Genomic DNA, 16,897 nt, shown 5'->3' on the forward strand with positions numbered 1-16,897 from the left:
TCACATGGAAAGCTCTGTCGATGCCTCTGTTCATGTCACAAAGAGCTGACAGGCAATAGGTTCTGTAAGGCAGTGGTTCCATAAAATTTTTTTAAGGAACTCAGTCCGACTTTCAACTTACTCTTGAAAGTTGTAATAGTAGAATGCACAAGGTGCAATTCCGAAATTGGGTAGTGCATCATTAGTTTTCCTCTTGTCATGTCAGTCATTGCATACCTTAGAGAGCTACAGTGCATTTGGAAAGTATTCAAACCCCTTGACTTTTTCCACATTTTGTTACGTTACAGCCTTATTCTAAAATTGCTAAAATCACCCCCCCCCCATCAGTCTACTCACAATACCTCATAATGACAAATCAAAAACTGAAACATCACATTTACATAAGTATTCAGAACGTTTAATCAGAACTTTGTTGAAGCACCTTTGGCAGCGATTACAGCCTCGAGTCTTCTTGGGTATGACGCTACAAGCTTGACACACCTGTATTTTGGGAGGATCTCCCATTCTTCTCTGCAGATCCTCTCAAGCTCTGTCAGGTTGGATGGGGAGCATTGCTGCACAGATATTTTCACGTCTCTCCAGAGATGTTCGATCGGGTTCAAGTCTTGGCTCTGGCTGGGCCACTCAAGGACATTCAGAGACTTGTCCCGAAGCCACTCCTACGTTGTTTTGGCTGTGTGCTTAGGGTCATTGTCCTGTTGGAAGGTGAACCTTTGCCCCAGTCTGAGGTCCTGAGCATTCTGGAGCAGATTTTCATCAAGGATCTCTCTGTACTTTGCTATGTTTGTCATTGCCTCGATCCTGACTAGTCTCCCAGTCCCTGCCACTGAAAAACATCCCCACAGCATGATGCTGCCACAACCATGCTTCACCGTAGGGATGGTGCCAGATTTCCTTCAGACGTGATGCTTGGCATTCAGGCCAAAGAGTTCAATCTTGGTTTCATCAGACCAGAGAATCTTGTTCCTCATGGTCTGAGAGCCCTTTAGGTGCCTTTTGGCAAACTCCAAGCAGGCAGTCATGTACCTTTTACTGAGGAGTGGCTTCCGTCTGGCCTCTCTACCATAAAGGCCTGATTGGTGGAGTGCTGCAGAGATGGTTGTCCTTCAGGTAGGTTTTCCCATCTCTACAGAGGAACTCTAGAGCTCTGTCAGAGTGACCATCGGGTTGTTGGTCACCTCCCTGACCAAGGCCCTTCTCCCCCGATTGCTCAGTTTGTCCAGAGTTGGCCAGCTCTAGGAATAGTCTTGGTGGTTCCAAACGTCTTCCATTTAAGAATGATGGAGGCCACTGTTTTCTTGGGGACCTTCAATGCTGCAGAAATGTTTTGGTACCCTTCCCCAGATCTGTGCCTCGACACAATCCTGTCTCTGAGCTCTATGGACAATTCCTTCGACCTCATGGCTTGGTTTTTGCTCTGACATACACTGTCAACTGTGGGACCTTACATAGACAGGTGTGTGCTTTTCCAAATCATGTCCAATCAATTGAATTTACCACAGGTGGACTCCAATCAAGTTGTAGAAACATATCAAGGATGATCAATGGAAACAGGATGTACCTGAGATCAATTTTGAGTCTCATAGCAAAGGGTCTGAATACTTATGTAAATATGGTATTTGCAAAAATTTGCTAAAACCTGTTTTCACTTTGTCATTATGGGGTATTGTGTGTAGATTGCTGAGGAAAAATATGTATGTAATCCATTTTAGAATAAGACTGTAACGTAACAAAATGTTGAAAAAGTCAAGGGGTCTGAATACATTCCAAAGGCACTGTATTTATAACTTGTCAGAAATGTCCAGATCAACTAGCCCATGTCAGCCAACGTTTTTTAGCTAGGTTTTTTAGCCCATAGATTTTGTAGTAATGTTCCCCAATACTGGAGGGTATTGAAAAGTTTGGGAACCCCTGCACAAGACACATTACAAAACTAACACAGACCCTCTCTCTCGCTCTCTCTCTCTCTCGCTCTGGCAGAACTAACATTCAGAAGGTATTGATATGCTTAATGGTGATGGGATTGACAAACCAGCCTGTGTTTGTTTGTGGATGTGAACAACTTAGTGTGTGGAATTTCCCCCTTGTTGCCATGGCTAAAACCCTAGTCTTGAAAAATTGATCCTAGGCAACACAGTGACTAGGCAACACAGTGACTAGGGTCTGGTTTCAATGATGAACTCTTTCCCGTCAATAAAATACAAAATAGTAGCTAGCAAGGTTATTTTTAATGAGTGCGTTCATTTCACATCTACTTTCTTAACTAAAACCACTGCAAAGCAAAAAAGCTTTTGCTTGAAAACTTTGGCATGTCTGCCTCTTGATTTGTTGGGTGAGTCCCCGGGACATTTTTTCCCTTTATCGACTTAGGCAGTGACGTAGTTCCTCTATCCAAAAAGAGTCCATCATTGAAACCAGACCCTAGTCACTGTGTTGCCTAGTCACTGTGTTGCCTAGTCACTGTGTCACTGTGTTGCCTAGTCACTGTGTTGCCTAGGTTCGAGTTTTCAAGACTACTAAAACCCCTCCGTTCTCAAAGTCCCCCCCCCCCCCCCCCGCCGCTTCCCCTTCAAGTTAAGTGAAGGAAATGCAACGAAGGCCCATTAATTCCACCCATTAAGAGAGGGCTGCATAGTGCACACAGAGATGCCATGTGTCAGCCTAAAGGGACTTGCTCTGGTCCCCAAAGTCCCACTTGCCTCTGGACTGGAGGCACCGCTTAGAGGGCAACTCTAATTACCCATGGGGCCCTGGGTCAGAAAGAGGGAAACCAAGAGCTCCATCATCAGCACTCTGGATTTTTCCCCAGTGTTTTATTATTTATTCACATTTCATCAAACATTAGTGAAACACCAGCTTTCCTTTCCCTCCTGAGCTGCCTTACAAGTGACTCTGTGACCTGCACTCAAGGACACCGCCAATCTCCACTCTATTAGAGAACCAGCTAGTTGAAATATGGCTGTTTAAAATTCCACTATGACACACCATTTAGATAATACGATGAGTATGCTTGGCTGTCACTGGGTGGCGCTAGCTGAGAGCAGTTGTAATGGGGGAGCCACTGATGAGGCTCTTTAATGGAGCGATCTCAAGACTATTGGATCTGAGTTTGAAACATGTAATCCAGAATGACATAACACTCTTTATGGTTGCTATAGTGTTACTAAAGTTCATGCTTTCCATTGCAACGAGAGACCCATCTCTCTTACTTTAATTTGAATGGAGGGAGAAGTCACATACTTTGTGAAGTGATAACATTCCAGCTTGTTTAATAGGTTGTGAGAGACACACAGGTTACAGAATATATTGATGCACACAGTACATCGTGGATCCGACATTAATTCATGTTCTCAAATTAGCGAATGGGAGCATCTGTAATAACCTTCCCTTTGTTCTGTTTTTGGGCAGATTGATGATGAGAGTTCCCTCAATGTTTCTTAAACGTTTCCCCCTGCATTGAATGTGAAGAGTATCAACCCTGTGTTGCAGAACTGGTACCTGACATGTCTTTCTCTCCCTGCATGACCGCGACACGGGAACCCAAGGGCAGCTGTTGACCTATGAATCAACAACATTATGCTTTCAGACACAAGAAACACTACAGCTGAAAATTATTTAATTAATTCAACACCCTCTCTCTCAACTTTAAAAAACATATGCTGATGGGATGGGATGAGATGGTGACACAGTCACTCCATAGTGGTACCAATACCATTCCTGCTTCCTCTGTGGAGCGCTACAGGGTTTAACCACACCTAAAATCTGTGGGACGTTAGCGTCCCACATATCCCAGAGAAGTTAACTGGTGTGGTTGTCTCTTGGACACCAACACGATGGAGGAGAGGGACACTCAAGATGTTTTCAACAGCCAGTCTGCTGAAACATTTTGATTTTGGTTGCAGCAAGAGAGGAGAAGCTGGTACATCTTAAGAATGTAGAATGAAAGGGGATGAAGGTCTTCACTGCCATCTCGCTGAGTTGCGGGTATTCTCCATTGCTGAACAGCCAGAATATGGACAGGCACATCTCATTAAAGCAAGGGCTCAGGGCTTGGTCACAGGAAAGTTCCAATAGTTTATCCTCAAGAACCGGTGACAAGCTGTGAGTCTCTTCAGTGCTGGTGAACGGATTATGCATCCACTGCTTTCCTGGGTGTGGATCAGATTGTGAGGGAAAGTAATCCTAGAATTTGAGCTGAGTTTGGCTCAGATGTGATCCATTTTTACATCACTCTCGTCAGCCAGAGTTGAGAATAGGGGGAACATATCGAAAATGCTTCTATCCACTCTGTCTCTCCAGACGCCCAAACACGTTGAGTGTCCCCCTCCTCCATCCCTCTGACGTTTGACATCCAAGTGACAGGCACACCAGTTTAGAACAAATTCTTATTTACAATAACATCCTACCCCGACCAAACCATCCCCTAACCCGAACAACACTGGGCCAATTGTGCACCGCCCTATGGGAATCCTGATTCAACAGCCTGGGATCAAACCAGGGTCTGTAGTGACGCCTCTAGCACTGAGATGCAGTGCCTTAGACCGCTGCCCCACTTGGGTGAGTCAAACATCTTGTACTATTTAACGTTTTTTAATAACGTATATAGAAATAATTATAAAGATTCAGTTGTTACATTGTTTTTATTGACAGCACAGGTCATGTGATTGTGTATAATGACTATATAATGTTTTTATTGTTTTGTCAAGGAAATCTACTATTTTATCGTTTGAGCTGAGTTTGGAAAATGACACGTGTGCATCCCTGCATGGATAGGCTGAGCAGCAGTCTCATCCGTACAGATCCAGATACAACAGTCCCACCGTATTCCATGCCCCGTTATGTACTCGTTCAGAAGACAGAATATTTCACCTGCGGTTGTATTCTGAGGCAACACTTTGCAACAAATAAATTCTTCATATACTGTATGTATCGAATATATACAAGAAGCGGGCATTGATAATGTCAGTCGTCTCATCTAATAGGATTGCAAACCAATTTGATGTGTGAGTTCTTTTTAAAACCTGTGATTTCATATCATCTGCCATATCCTGGATCCTACGTGTCATTAGAAAGTGTGATGATGCTGATCTTTGTGGCTGCAGTTGGGCCTAAAACCTCTCAGCAAGCATCCACGACTGAGGCTATGACCAGCTTTTCAACTATGKTGAAAGGAGCCTGGCACTTGGAAAATGCTATRMGAGAGTATGAAGCCTTCAGTAAATTCTCATAGTCTGTGAAATTATTGTGCAGCATTTTTGTTTGGTATGKYMWYYYYTTTTTKKWAAAARAAAAAMCGTCTGGTTTATCCWTGAGACGTGGATGGTTTGTTTATAMATTWMYGYKTATTTTCGATGGCTTCAYAGCATCRTTGCTGAGGCAAGTCTGACATATCACACAGACCGGTTTTGGCAGGCAGCTGTCATTTGAAACAAATCCAGGGAGACTGAGAGCGTGCAGCCTGMKCAGCAGGGCTAGCTTGTGTGTGTGTTTGGTGTAGCTATACTTAGTCATGGCAACACAATTTGTTTACTGCAGCATGCATAGTTCAGTGCATTGCGCAAGTAGGCCTACAGCAAGCATTTATTCGATGTAAATACATGTATTTATTTATGACGTGGACCAAAAAACTTCCCAATCATATTCAAGACAAATATGCTGCGGACCGGCAATTTCACGACTTCCACCGAAGTCATCTCCTCTCCTTGTTCGAGCGGCGTTCAGCGGTCGATGTCACCGGCTTTCTAGCCATCGCCGCTCCATTTTTTCATTGATCCATTTGTTTTGTCTTGTTTTGCACACCTGGTTTGCATTTCCCAATCACACTGCATGTATTTATTCCTCTGTTCCCCCTCATGTCTTTGTGTGATATTGTTTGTGTTACATGTCATTTTTGACACGCCAGACTGGTGTTCGAATATTCCGTGTTTTGTCACGAGGTATGTTTATTTGTTTGAACATCATTTTTGTGACTGTTTGAGCGTTTTGCACTTTTGCCAATTGGCTAGAGGTTTTCACGCAGTGGCATCTGTCTGTTGGTTTCTCCTGCCTCAATAAAGTGTGCGCCTGTTCACAACTCTCTGCTCTCCTGCACCTGACTCCGCTACCAGTACGCACACCATTGACAGGCATGCATACCGCCACAGACCAGCACCAATCCACAGACCATGGTTTGAGAAAGGCTTTATTATATCACCCTGTCACAGGTCCTCCCAGTCAACATCACCTTATATGATTGCCTGCTGCAGTTGTTCGAGAGATGTCCAGCTTGCAGCCAAACATGCAGCATAGAGAAGACCAGCAAATGGGGCCCTCATCAGCATCATGCAGACATGCCCTCGCTGTGAGCATTCCTATGAATGTAACGGTCAGCCACATGTTGGCGAGTATCCAGCCAGCAACCTTCACCTGTCAGCGGCAACAGCGTTCACAGGATAATCATTTGTACAAATACAGCAGGTAACCCATTTCATTACTTTGATACATTTGATAGCCCAATTGTAAAACATAATATGTAAACTGACATTATTTGTTGCTTATTTTCTACTTATTAGGTACATATAACAATAGCCGGATCAACTCTATTTCGAAGGATATGTTGTGCTGCATGAGGAAGCTCATGCAGCGTGACACATCTCCTTTGCATGGAGTTCATCTGGCTGGTGGAATGTTGTCCCACTCCTCAGGTTTCTCACACCAGATACTGACTGTTTATTTTGATCCACGCCCCAGCCCTTACTTTTTTTTAAAGGTACTGTATCTGTGACCAACAGATGCATATCTGTATTCTCAGTCTTGCGCAAATCCATTAGAGCATAATTCATTTACTGTATTTCAGTTGGCTGATTTCCTTATATGAACTGTAACTCTGTAAAATCTTCAAAACTGCAATGCGTTTATATTTTTGTTCAGTGTATATATACAGTGCCTTTGGAAAGTATTCAGAGACCTTGACTGTTTCCAATTTTGTTAGGTTACAGGCTTATTCTAAAATTGATTAAATTGTTTCCCCCCCATCAATCTAGACACAATACCCCATAATGACAAAGAACACGTTTTTTTTTTGCTAATTAATTACAAATTAAACTGAAATATCCCATTTACAGAAGTATTGAGAGCCTTTACTCAGTACTTTGTTGAAGCACCTTCGGCAGTGATTACAGGCTCAAGTCTTCTTGGGTATGATGCTACAAGCTTGGCACACCTGTATTTTGGGAGTTTCTCCCACTCTTCACTGCAGATCCTCTCAAGCTCTGTCAGGTTGGATGGGGAGCATTGCTGCACAGTTATGTTCACGTCTCTCCAGAGATGCTCGATCGGGTTCAAATCCAGGCTCTGGCTGGGCCACACAAGGACATTCAGAGACTTGTTCCGAATCCACTCCTGCGTTGTCTTAGATGTGTGCTTAGGGTCGTTGTCCTGTTGGAAGGTGGACCTTTGCCTCAGTCTGAGGTCATGAGCGTTCTGGAGCAGGTTTTCATCAAGGATCTCTCTGTACTTTTCTCCGTTCATCTTTTCCTCGATCCTGACTAGTCTCCCATTCCCTGCCGCTGAAAAACATCCCCACGGCATGATGCTGCCACCACCATGCTTCACCGTAGGGATAGTGCCAAGTTTCCTCCAGACATGAAGCTTGACATTCAGGCTTTAGGTGCCTTTTGGTAAACTTCAATTGGGCTGTCATGTGCCTTTTACTGAGGAGTGGCTTCCGTCGGGCCACTCTACCATAAAGGCCTGATTGGTGGAGTGCTGCAGAGATGGTTGTCCTTCTGGAAGGTTCTCCCATCTCCACAGAGGAATTCTAGAGCTCTGTCAGAGTGACTATCGGGTTGTTGGTCACCTCCCTGACCAAGGCCCTTCTCCCCGATTGCTCATTTTGGCCGGGCGGCCAGCTCTAGGAAGAGTCTTGGTGGTTCAAAACTTCTTCCATTTAAGAATGATGGATGCCACTGTGTTCTTGGCGACCTTCAATGCTGCAGACATTTTTTGGTACCCTTCTCCAGATCTGTGCCTCGACACAATTCTGTCTCAGAGCGCTGTGGACAATTCCTTCGACCTCATGGCTTGGTTTTTGCTCTGACATGCACTGTCAACTGTAGGACCTTATATAGTCAGGTGTATGCTTTTCCAAATCATGTCCAATCAATTGAATTTTACCACAGGTGGACTCCAATCAAGTTGTAGAAACATCTCAAGGATGATCAATGGAAACAGGATGACCCTGAGCTCAATTTCGAGTCCCATAGCAAAGGGTCTGAATACTTATGTAAAAATTGTATTTCTGTTTTGTTTTTAATACATTTGCAAAAATGTCAATTGTTTTCACTTTCTCATTATGGGGTTTGTGTGTAGATTGATGAGATGTTTTATTGAATCCATTTTAGAATAAGGCTGTGACGTAACAAAAAGTCCAGGGGATATGAATACTTCTGAATGCACTGTATATATTTTTCAAGATTTTTGGAAATTCTCCACGACCCAATTTTCATATCAGGTGACTTCACATTGGGTCGCGACCGCTAGTTTGGGAACCGCTGCCCTAGAGGCCCCAATCATGTCAAGAGAAAGCAGCTGGATCTCCCCAAAGAATTCAGAGCCGTGGTCAGGAATTCGGTCCACAATGATATGGGGCATTTAGGCTATGAGAGGACTCTTGATCTAGCCCGGGCTTGGTTCTACTGGCCCTTCAGGTCCAGAGACATTGAGATTCACTGCAAGTCATGTGCATGGTGTGTGCAGCGGAAGACACTGCCCACTAGATTAGCAGGTTTAGTGAACATCACCACTATGGTCCCCCTAGAGTTCGTGTGTATAGACTTCCTCTCTTTGGAGAATGACACGAAGAACATCAGTAACATCCTCGTAGTGACAGATCACTTCACTCGCTATGCCCAAGCTTACACCACTAAAGACTAGAAAGTCAGCACTGTGGCCAGGGTGCTTTGTGAGAAGTTCTTTGTCCATTATGGCCTGCCTTCCTGCATAAACTCAAAGTAGACTCATCCAGGAAGTCCTTCAGCTGGCTGGGGTGAAGAAGTCACGTACATCGCCTCCCACATTAACTTAAAGCAGACTCATCCAGGAGGTCCTTCAGCTGGCTGGGGTGAAGAAGTCACATACATCGACATACCATCCTCAAGGGAACCCACAGCTGGAGAGATTCGATCGCACACTGCTCAATATACATGGAACTCTTGGATCCAATCAAAAATCCACATGGAGTCAGCAATTGCCTACAACTGCACCCGAAACGACTCTCCCCTTACTACCTGATGTTTGGGTGGGAGGCTAGACTGCCATTGATCTGTGCTTCTATGTCGCCCCGGATGGCAGCTCCAACCAAGACTACCTGAAGTACAGGTCCACATTAACGGAACAGCTAAAGGAAGCCTATCAACTAGCCTCCACAGTAGCTTCGAGCAGAAATATGGCGAATAAAACAAAATATGACAAACGGGTGAGACATCAAGAGCTCCAGCCTGGCGATCGTGTCCTTGGGAGTCCCAGGAAAGCACAAAATTGCCAACAGGTGGAAACCTGAATCACATGTGATAGTGCAGAGGCTACCTGGACTGTCCACGTATCAAGTACAGCCCAAAAGAGGTGGACCTATGAGGACACACTACCGAGATCACCTGCTTCCCATTGGCCAGCTGACTGGTGAAGATGACAGTGAGACCATACAACCTAAAAAGAGGATGGAGACACATCATCAAAAGCATCTACGGCCCTTTTCAGTTTCTGCCACTAAAGACCAGAAAGCCAGAACTGTGGCCAGGGTGCTTTGGGAGAAGTTCTTTGTCCATTATGGCCTGCCTTCCCACATAAACTCTAATCAGGACAGAGACTTTCAAAGTAGACTCATCTAGGAGGTCATTCAGCTGGCTGGGGTGAAGAAGTCACATACATCGCCATACCATCCTCAAGGGAACGTACAGTCAGAGAGATTCAATCGCACACTGCTCAATATGCTTGGAACTCTTGGATCCAAACACAAGTCCACATGGAGTCAGCAGTTGGGAGACCATAGAACCTAAAAAGAGGATGGAGGCATGTAATCAAAAGCATTAATGGCCCATCTCAGTTTCTGCCCCGCCATTTGATGAAGATAAGGAGACAGTTCTGGAACTCGCTAAGGGAGCTCGAATGAGGAAATGGGATTCTCTGAACCTCCAGTGTTGGATTTTGTGGACACAGTTGTCCCAGGAGCAGGTGCTAGTACAAAAGCCCCTCCTTTGGAGCAAGTTGAACCGGAGTGCCCCTCTGAAGAGGAAAGTGAATAAGTTCCTGAACTGGCAGCAGAAGCTCAAGTGACCTCTGAAGAACAATTAAATGGCCCTAGTGTGCAACAGTCTATTGTGTTAAGCCTTAATTCAAGCCCTAGTTCAGATGAGTTTTTAGTCCCTGCTCTTTCAGAGAACAGACAGTCTAAGCCAGTCGTTAGACTCACTTATGACCAGCTAGCAATGCCTCAATACACTCAGCTATCAGTCATACACAGAGGAGTCTTAGTCTTTTGCAACACATTTCCCCTCATTACAGATTGTTTTCTTGCACCACCCACATACTTCTGAAAGTTTCTTTTGGTTTGAGGGTGTGTTTTTATATGCCTGTGCTATGCCTGTTACTGCATAGTTTTAAGAGTAGGTGTCTAATTCAGCTGTTCCCAAACTAGGGGTCCCTGATATGAAAGTGGGGTCGCAGGAGAATTTCCCAAACCCCCGCCTCCCAAAAATATATCTATTATAATATTGTCTTTGTCTCTCAAAATCATTGTAATGTTGTTAACCTTAAAAATCAACCAGAGAGCGCCCTTAGATCGTGGGAAAAGGCAGCACTTGACCATTGCATTTGAATCATTCCCACGGTGAATGGCTAAGCCCCCTACGCTATGAAACCACACAATGTTGCAGAGACTTTGATATTACTGGCCGCAATTTGTCACGACTTCCGCCGAAATTGGTGCCTCTCCTTGTTCGGGCGGCGTTCGGCGGTCGACGTCACCGGCTTTCTAGTCTCCACCGATCTACATTTCTTTTTCCTTTTGTTTGGTCTTGGTTGTACACACCTGGTTTCCATTACGTTATCATTTATTCCCTATGGTTTTGTGCGTGTTTATTGTTGTAAAGTTGTCTCGTTTATGTGCTCTGGAATTTTGTTCTCCTTGATGGAAGATTGTTTATTGAGTAAAGTTACGATTATTACTAATTTCTGTGTCCTGCGCCTGACTCCGCCTTACCCACATCACCTAGACTATTGACACAATTGATGTGCTTAAAACAATGTGAGGGGAGGCAGAGGCACAGAAACTCACATCCATACCTTTGTCAGAAACTGTGAAACTAAGAATTGATGCTATAGCTAGCAATCAAGAGGAAACTGACTGAACAACTCATAAACTCCCCAGCTTATGCTCTCCAAATGGACGTTAGATGTCAGGGCCGAGATGCCCATGTATTGACTTTTGTTTGCTACATGTTGTGTGATACTATTCACGAGGACATATCGTTCTCTCACGATTCCCGAGCATGAAATGGCACAGGGGATGTTCAGTGTGCTGCATGGCTATATTTACGAAAAATACAGATTCCATGGGATCGAATGGTGGGCTTTTGCACAGATTGGACTCCATCTATCACGGGACAGTGGGCAGGACTCTGCACTCTAGTTATGAATGTGTCTCCCTCTGCCATATGAACACATTGTATGACACACCCACTGAGCTATAATGGATACACCGGGAGCAACTGGTGGCAAAAGAGCTGAGCGCAGAACTTTGCTTGTGAACTACATTGCACACTCCTGTTTGCAAAACTATGTGGAGATATGGGATCAGAGCATGACAATGTTCTATTTCAAAGCGAGGCTTGGTGGTTTTCGAGAGAGGAACTGTTGTCATTCGCTATGGATGTAAAAAAACTGACTGTTGACTTTCTGTGTAATTAAAAGAAAATGTGTCTTCTTGCCTATGTAACAGACATATTTGGGAAACTGAACAAACTGAATTCAAGCATGCAGGGGAAATACAAAAAAATTATACAGGTGAGTGACTGAATTAGCAAAATGCGTTTGACTGTGTTCCTGCCTCAGTTGACATGCAGGTAAGTGAAATTGAATGGCTGATCGAGCTGTCATGTGACCGAATGCTGCAGACCACCCATACACAGGTCACTATGGAGGAGTTCTGGTTCCTGACTCAAAGGGAATACTGTGCCGTCTCTGTAGGAGTAAATGAGATGTATAGGACAGCACATAGATGTATAAAATGGCTGAACATTAAAAATAGATCACAGTAATGAAAGGGAGACACATGGTCTGCTGACCTGACACTAATGAAAGGGAGAGACACATGGTCTGCTGACCTGACACTAATGATAAAGAGATTCATAGTCAGCTGCTTCTAAAAAGAAGGCCTATAGGGTAGAGTCTGCTGATTCCAATAAAGGCAAACAAAACAAAGAGTACATTGACACATTATGCTGACACACTAAAGATAGAGGGACCCATGGTCAGCTGCTTCTAAAAACCTATAGGACAGAATCTGCTGATTCCAATAAAGGCAAACAAAACAAAGAGTACATTGACACATTATGCTGACACACTAAAGATAGAGGGACCCATGGTCAGCTGCTTCTAAAAACCTATAGGACAGAATCTGCTGATTCCAATAAAGGCAAGCTGAACAGGGAGTACATTGACACATTAATGAAGGGAAGTGAGACATTATGCTGACAAACTAAAAAGATAGAGGGTCCAGCCACCATTATAATCTAACTGAAAACAGATATGGGCGTTATAGGGCATGAACCAGTAGGAAGCTTGAACTAAAAGATAATGGTGGTGAAAGACTTAAGAAATGAAAGGTCATTTGCATAAGGGATGGACATAATACTATGTGTGTATAAATATAACAGCTGGAGTTCTGAGAAGGGGTGTGTTCCGCGGGGTGTGTTCCGCGGGGACATGCCAGTTGGCTGTACAGTTGTAATAAAGAGCATGTTTGAATTTACAAGTTCTGATAAGCGTTGTATTTGAAATGATTTTCCACGACAAATTTGGCGAGCTAGCCAGGAGCTGATAGGGACTGGGACGTTCTTGGCTGATGATGGGTTCTTTGGACAATCTGACAAACAAGGGTGGCCGCCCAACTATAGGAGGGTAAGCAAGTTCTTACAATAGTTGAAATGTTTGTGTAAGATTGCTTCAGAGATACTGTCTCAAAGAGAGGGGCGCCACGTAAGTCTCTCTTTCAAATTTCCTAAAATGAAACCAGTAAATACAAAAGAACTTTTAAATTCAATGAATTTGCATGTATGTATAATTTGGGGAATTGTATTAAATATAAATGTATGCGCATGTATAGAGACTGAGTGAATAGGTGCTGTGAACTTTGCTTGTGTTAGATGTAGAGTGGGCATGCATGCGCTCGTTCAGATCAGACCGTTCGAATGTGTAGCTTAAATGATGCGGTTGTTTGCGCATCTGGCTGAGATGGCTGGTTATAATAAGGGACAGCTCATACGGTCAAAACAGATAATGTAGGTAGAAAATCCTGTGATACCTCTTCAATAAAATTAGTAGAAGGAATGCTTGGACAGGTTACTTATGAATAACGGCTCTAAAGATAACAGAGAACTGCATAAATAAGTAGTTAGGAAGCCACGATACCGCTCTTTAAAAAAGGAACATTTTTGAAGAGGTCCGCTTGGGTGGGWTATTCACGTCACGGCAGAAGGGTCTGTTGGTGAATATTTAGTAGTTAAATAAATATTTCATGGTTACCGCCCCAGAACGGGGGACTGAACGGATGAATATTTAGAAGGCAGGAAGAACGTTAGCCCGATTGTGCGGCGTTCAAATGCAAAAGAAATCCTGCGAATAAAAAACCGCTCTGTCTAGCTAACAGGGTTTTGTAATTCAGTAGGTCACGCCACAATACTACTCTAATAATAGAAGAAAAGATCAGTAATGGGGGGGTGAATAGGATATGAAGACAAGCTGATCCGATTAGACAGTAGTCTCGTCATATTGTAGAAATCTTAGCAGTCTAGGCTTATGTAGGTGGAAGTGAATTAAGTCAATAAAGACAGACTAAGTTGTTTTGAGGTAAAAACAAAGGGATTGAATGAACAGGTGAAAAATAAAACGGATGAATGAGAATGTTGTAAGAAATGAGTGGATCTGTGTAAAAATAGAAGATTAGGAAGGAAAGACAAGTTGTGTGTGTGTAGGCAGAACGTCCAGGAGAGGGAGCGCGCAGCTCTCCTGTGACAGAGTAGAGTTGATGATGGGTGCCGTTAACTGCTATTAGGCAGAGGGAAAGAAGTTAAGAAACATCGAAATAAAATAAGTTATAAGCAAGGATAAAAACACTGATGTGATAAAATGGTAAGAGACCGCAGTAAGAATAACAAAAAGGTGTCAAAACAAATAATAAATAAAAATACTTAAAAAGGCGTTAACCGAATAGTATAAATACGGATAGAAAAGTGTGAAACAAAACAGAAAGTAGGAGCGCCAATAAATTGAAATTATACTATAAAGTTAAAAATGAATCTAGGTTGGTTAAGATAAATAGTGGAATCCAGGACACATTATTAAGAATTCGCGTACGGTGAAACAAAGAAAGAGGAAAAAACAGGCCGTCAGACACTCTGTGGTCACAGAAATTACGGTCTAGGAATAGTCTGAAGGGCAGAGAGGGGTATAAAAATACTGAGGTTTGACTCACTAGTAAATTGACCATAGGATCAAACAATAAGAATATAGAGAAGAGGTAAGAAAGTATAGACAAAATAAATAAATAAAGGTAAAAGTAAGACGTTAGATAGAGATCTTAACGGAGCGGGCAGTGGACCTGTGTGGTTCAGTTGGTAGAGCATGGCGCTTGCAACGCCAGGGTTGAGGGTTCCATTCCCACGGGGGGACCAGGATGAATATGTATGAACTTTCCAATTTATAAGTCGCTCTGGATAAGAGAGTCTGCTAAATGACTTAAATGTAATGTAAATGTAATCATAAAATTGATTAGAGCTATAAGAATAGCATAAACCTAACGGATAAAATGAATTAATAATGATATCTGTAAAGGGAAAAACACAGTGATATTTGAAGTACTGTACTAGAATAAGACATTAAGTCATCTGTAGTATTCAGAAATAATGTCTGTACTATAAAGAGTAGGCTTTGATAAGAGAAATTAAGTGATGTGACAAATGAATAATTAATTGGAAAGGAGATTAGCTCTACCTCGGAAAAATAATAAATAAAAGGTGTATAATACATGGGAGTATTTAGGAAAAATAAATAAATAAATAGTGGCATGAAAACAAAAATGATTGTTTCTCCCTAGCATAGAGGGATTTTTAAAAAGCCATGGAGTCACTGAAAGACGCGCACATTAGTTCTACCGAATTCGGATTGAATATGAAAAAACTGGATAATGGGGGACGCCATTACCCGGTAACATTCTATCTTCAGAAAATACATTACTATAAAAGACAAATGTGGTTCCACTCGTCCTCGCAGACGTGCGGGTGTTTGTTTGCCTTTATTGGAATCAGCAGATTCTGTCCTATAGGTTTTTAGAAGGCATCGACCATGGGTCCCTCTATCTTTAGTGTGTCAGCATAATGTGTCAATGTACTCTTTTGTTTTGTTTGCCTTATTGAATCAGCAGACTCTACCCTATAGGCCTTCTTTTTAGAAGCAGCTGACTATGAATCTCTTATATTAGTGTCAGGTCAGCAGACCATGTGTCCTCTCCTTTCATTAGTGTCAGGTCAGCAGACCATGTGTCTCCCTTTCATTACTTGTGATCTATTTTTAATGTTCAGCCATTTTATACATCTATGTGCTGTCCTATACATCTCATTTACTCCTACAAATCCCTCCTCTGGGGCTAATTAGCCACATAAATTATAAAAAATGACTTTGGGATAGTAAATGAGAATACCTATGATGGACAAGAAAATACAAAAACAGAGTAAAACATATAAACCAACTGACCAAACATCTCCAAATGATTAATACTAAAATAGGAGTAAAAGATCCAAGTAGAAACATTAATGAAAACCTAACTAGACCAAACATCTCTAGTTTACATAAGAGTAAAAGATCTAATTTGGTATATAAAAAAAAAAATAATAATAATACAATGAGTATAATAATAAATTAATATGAGAAAATCAAAGACCTACATGCAGTTACAAAAGAAAATTGACACAAATCATTCTAAATTTAAGCATTTCAACATGATCCTCCTCGCAGACACCTCTCTAATAAAGTGATATCAATGATACCAACCTTTGTTAAGAAGATTAAGGACATGGTCCATAGACACTTGTAACCGGAATACCCTCTGTTACCTACATGTTTTAAGAAATTAACCTAGTTTTTAGAAGGCATAACTAGTATTAATTAAAGGAAACCAGATATATTCATTGATATACATATCTAAAAATTCAACCAAACATACAAAAACACAAGGCCTTAAACAAATATAGATTATACTAAAATCCTTACATAGGAACACATTCCATCCTTACAGATACTACAATCTCCTCTTTGACATTTCACGCAAAACACGGGGTCTCCGTGATGGTCATGGCCTTCCACATTAAATTTTTTGCACACTTGCACTTACGGCGCAAAATGACACTGTTTGTGGACATGTACAAGTAGACATTCATCTGAATTTGGGAATACAGCATATAACAGGTAGACCATCCTTACGAAATCATGGCAAGCATAACCACCTCCCTGCACCACTCCATGTAGACAATTTGGATTACCAAACGGGCAGTCTAGAGGTCCACCAACCACATTGCAGGGCTATCCATTTTTGTCAGTATACTGACCTGGTCTCCCAGGTACAGGACTAATTATCACAGGAGGGTCA

General features: G+C 42.5%; 1 long non-coding RNA gene across 1 annotated transcript; it reads left to right on the forward strand.

Annotated features, from left to right (window-relative positions):
* Nucleotides 1-13,990: 13,990 nt before the first annotated feature.
* Nucleotides 13,991-15,048, forward strand: LOC139025605 (uncharacterized). The gene is made up of 2 exons (XR_011477207.1): nucleotides 13,991-14,092; nucleotides 14,215-15,048. It is a non-coding gene; the product is annotated as an uncharacterized lncRNA (long non-coding RNA).
* The last annotated feature ends 1,849 nt before the right edge of the window (nucleotides 15,049-16,897 follow it).

Source organism: Salvelinus sp. IW2-2015, unplaced genomic scaffold, assembly GCF_002910315.2.
Source record: "Salvelinus sp. IW2-2015 unplaced genomic scaffold, ASM291031v2 Un_scaffold2940, whole genome shotgun sequence".
Lineage (NCBI taxonomy): Eukaryota > Metazoa > Chordata > Actinopteri > Salmoniformes > Salmonidae > Salvelinus > Salvelinus sp. IW2-2015.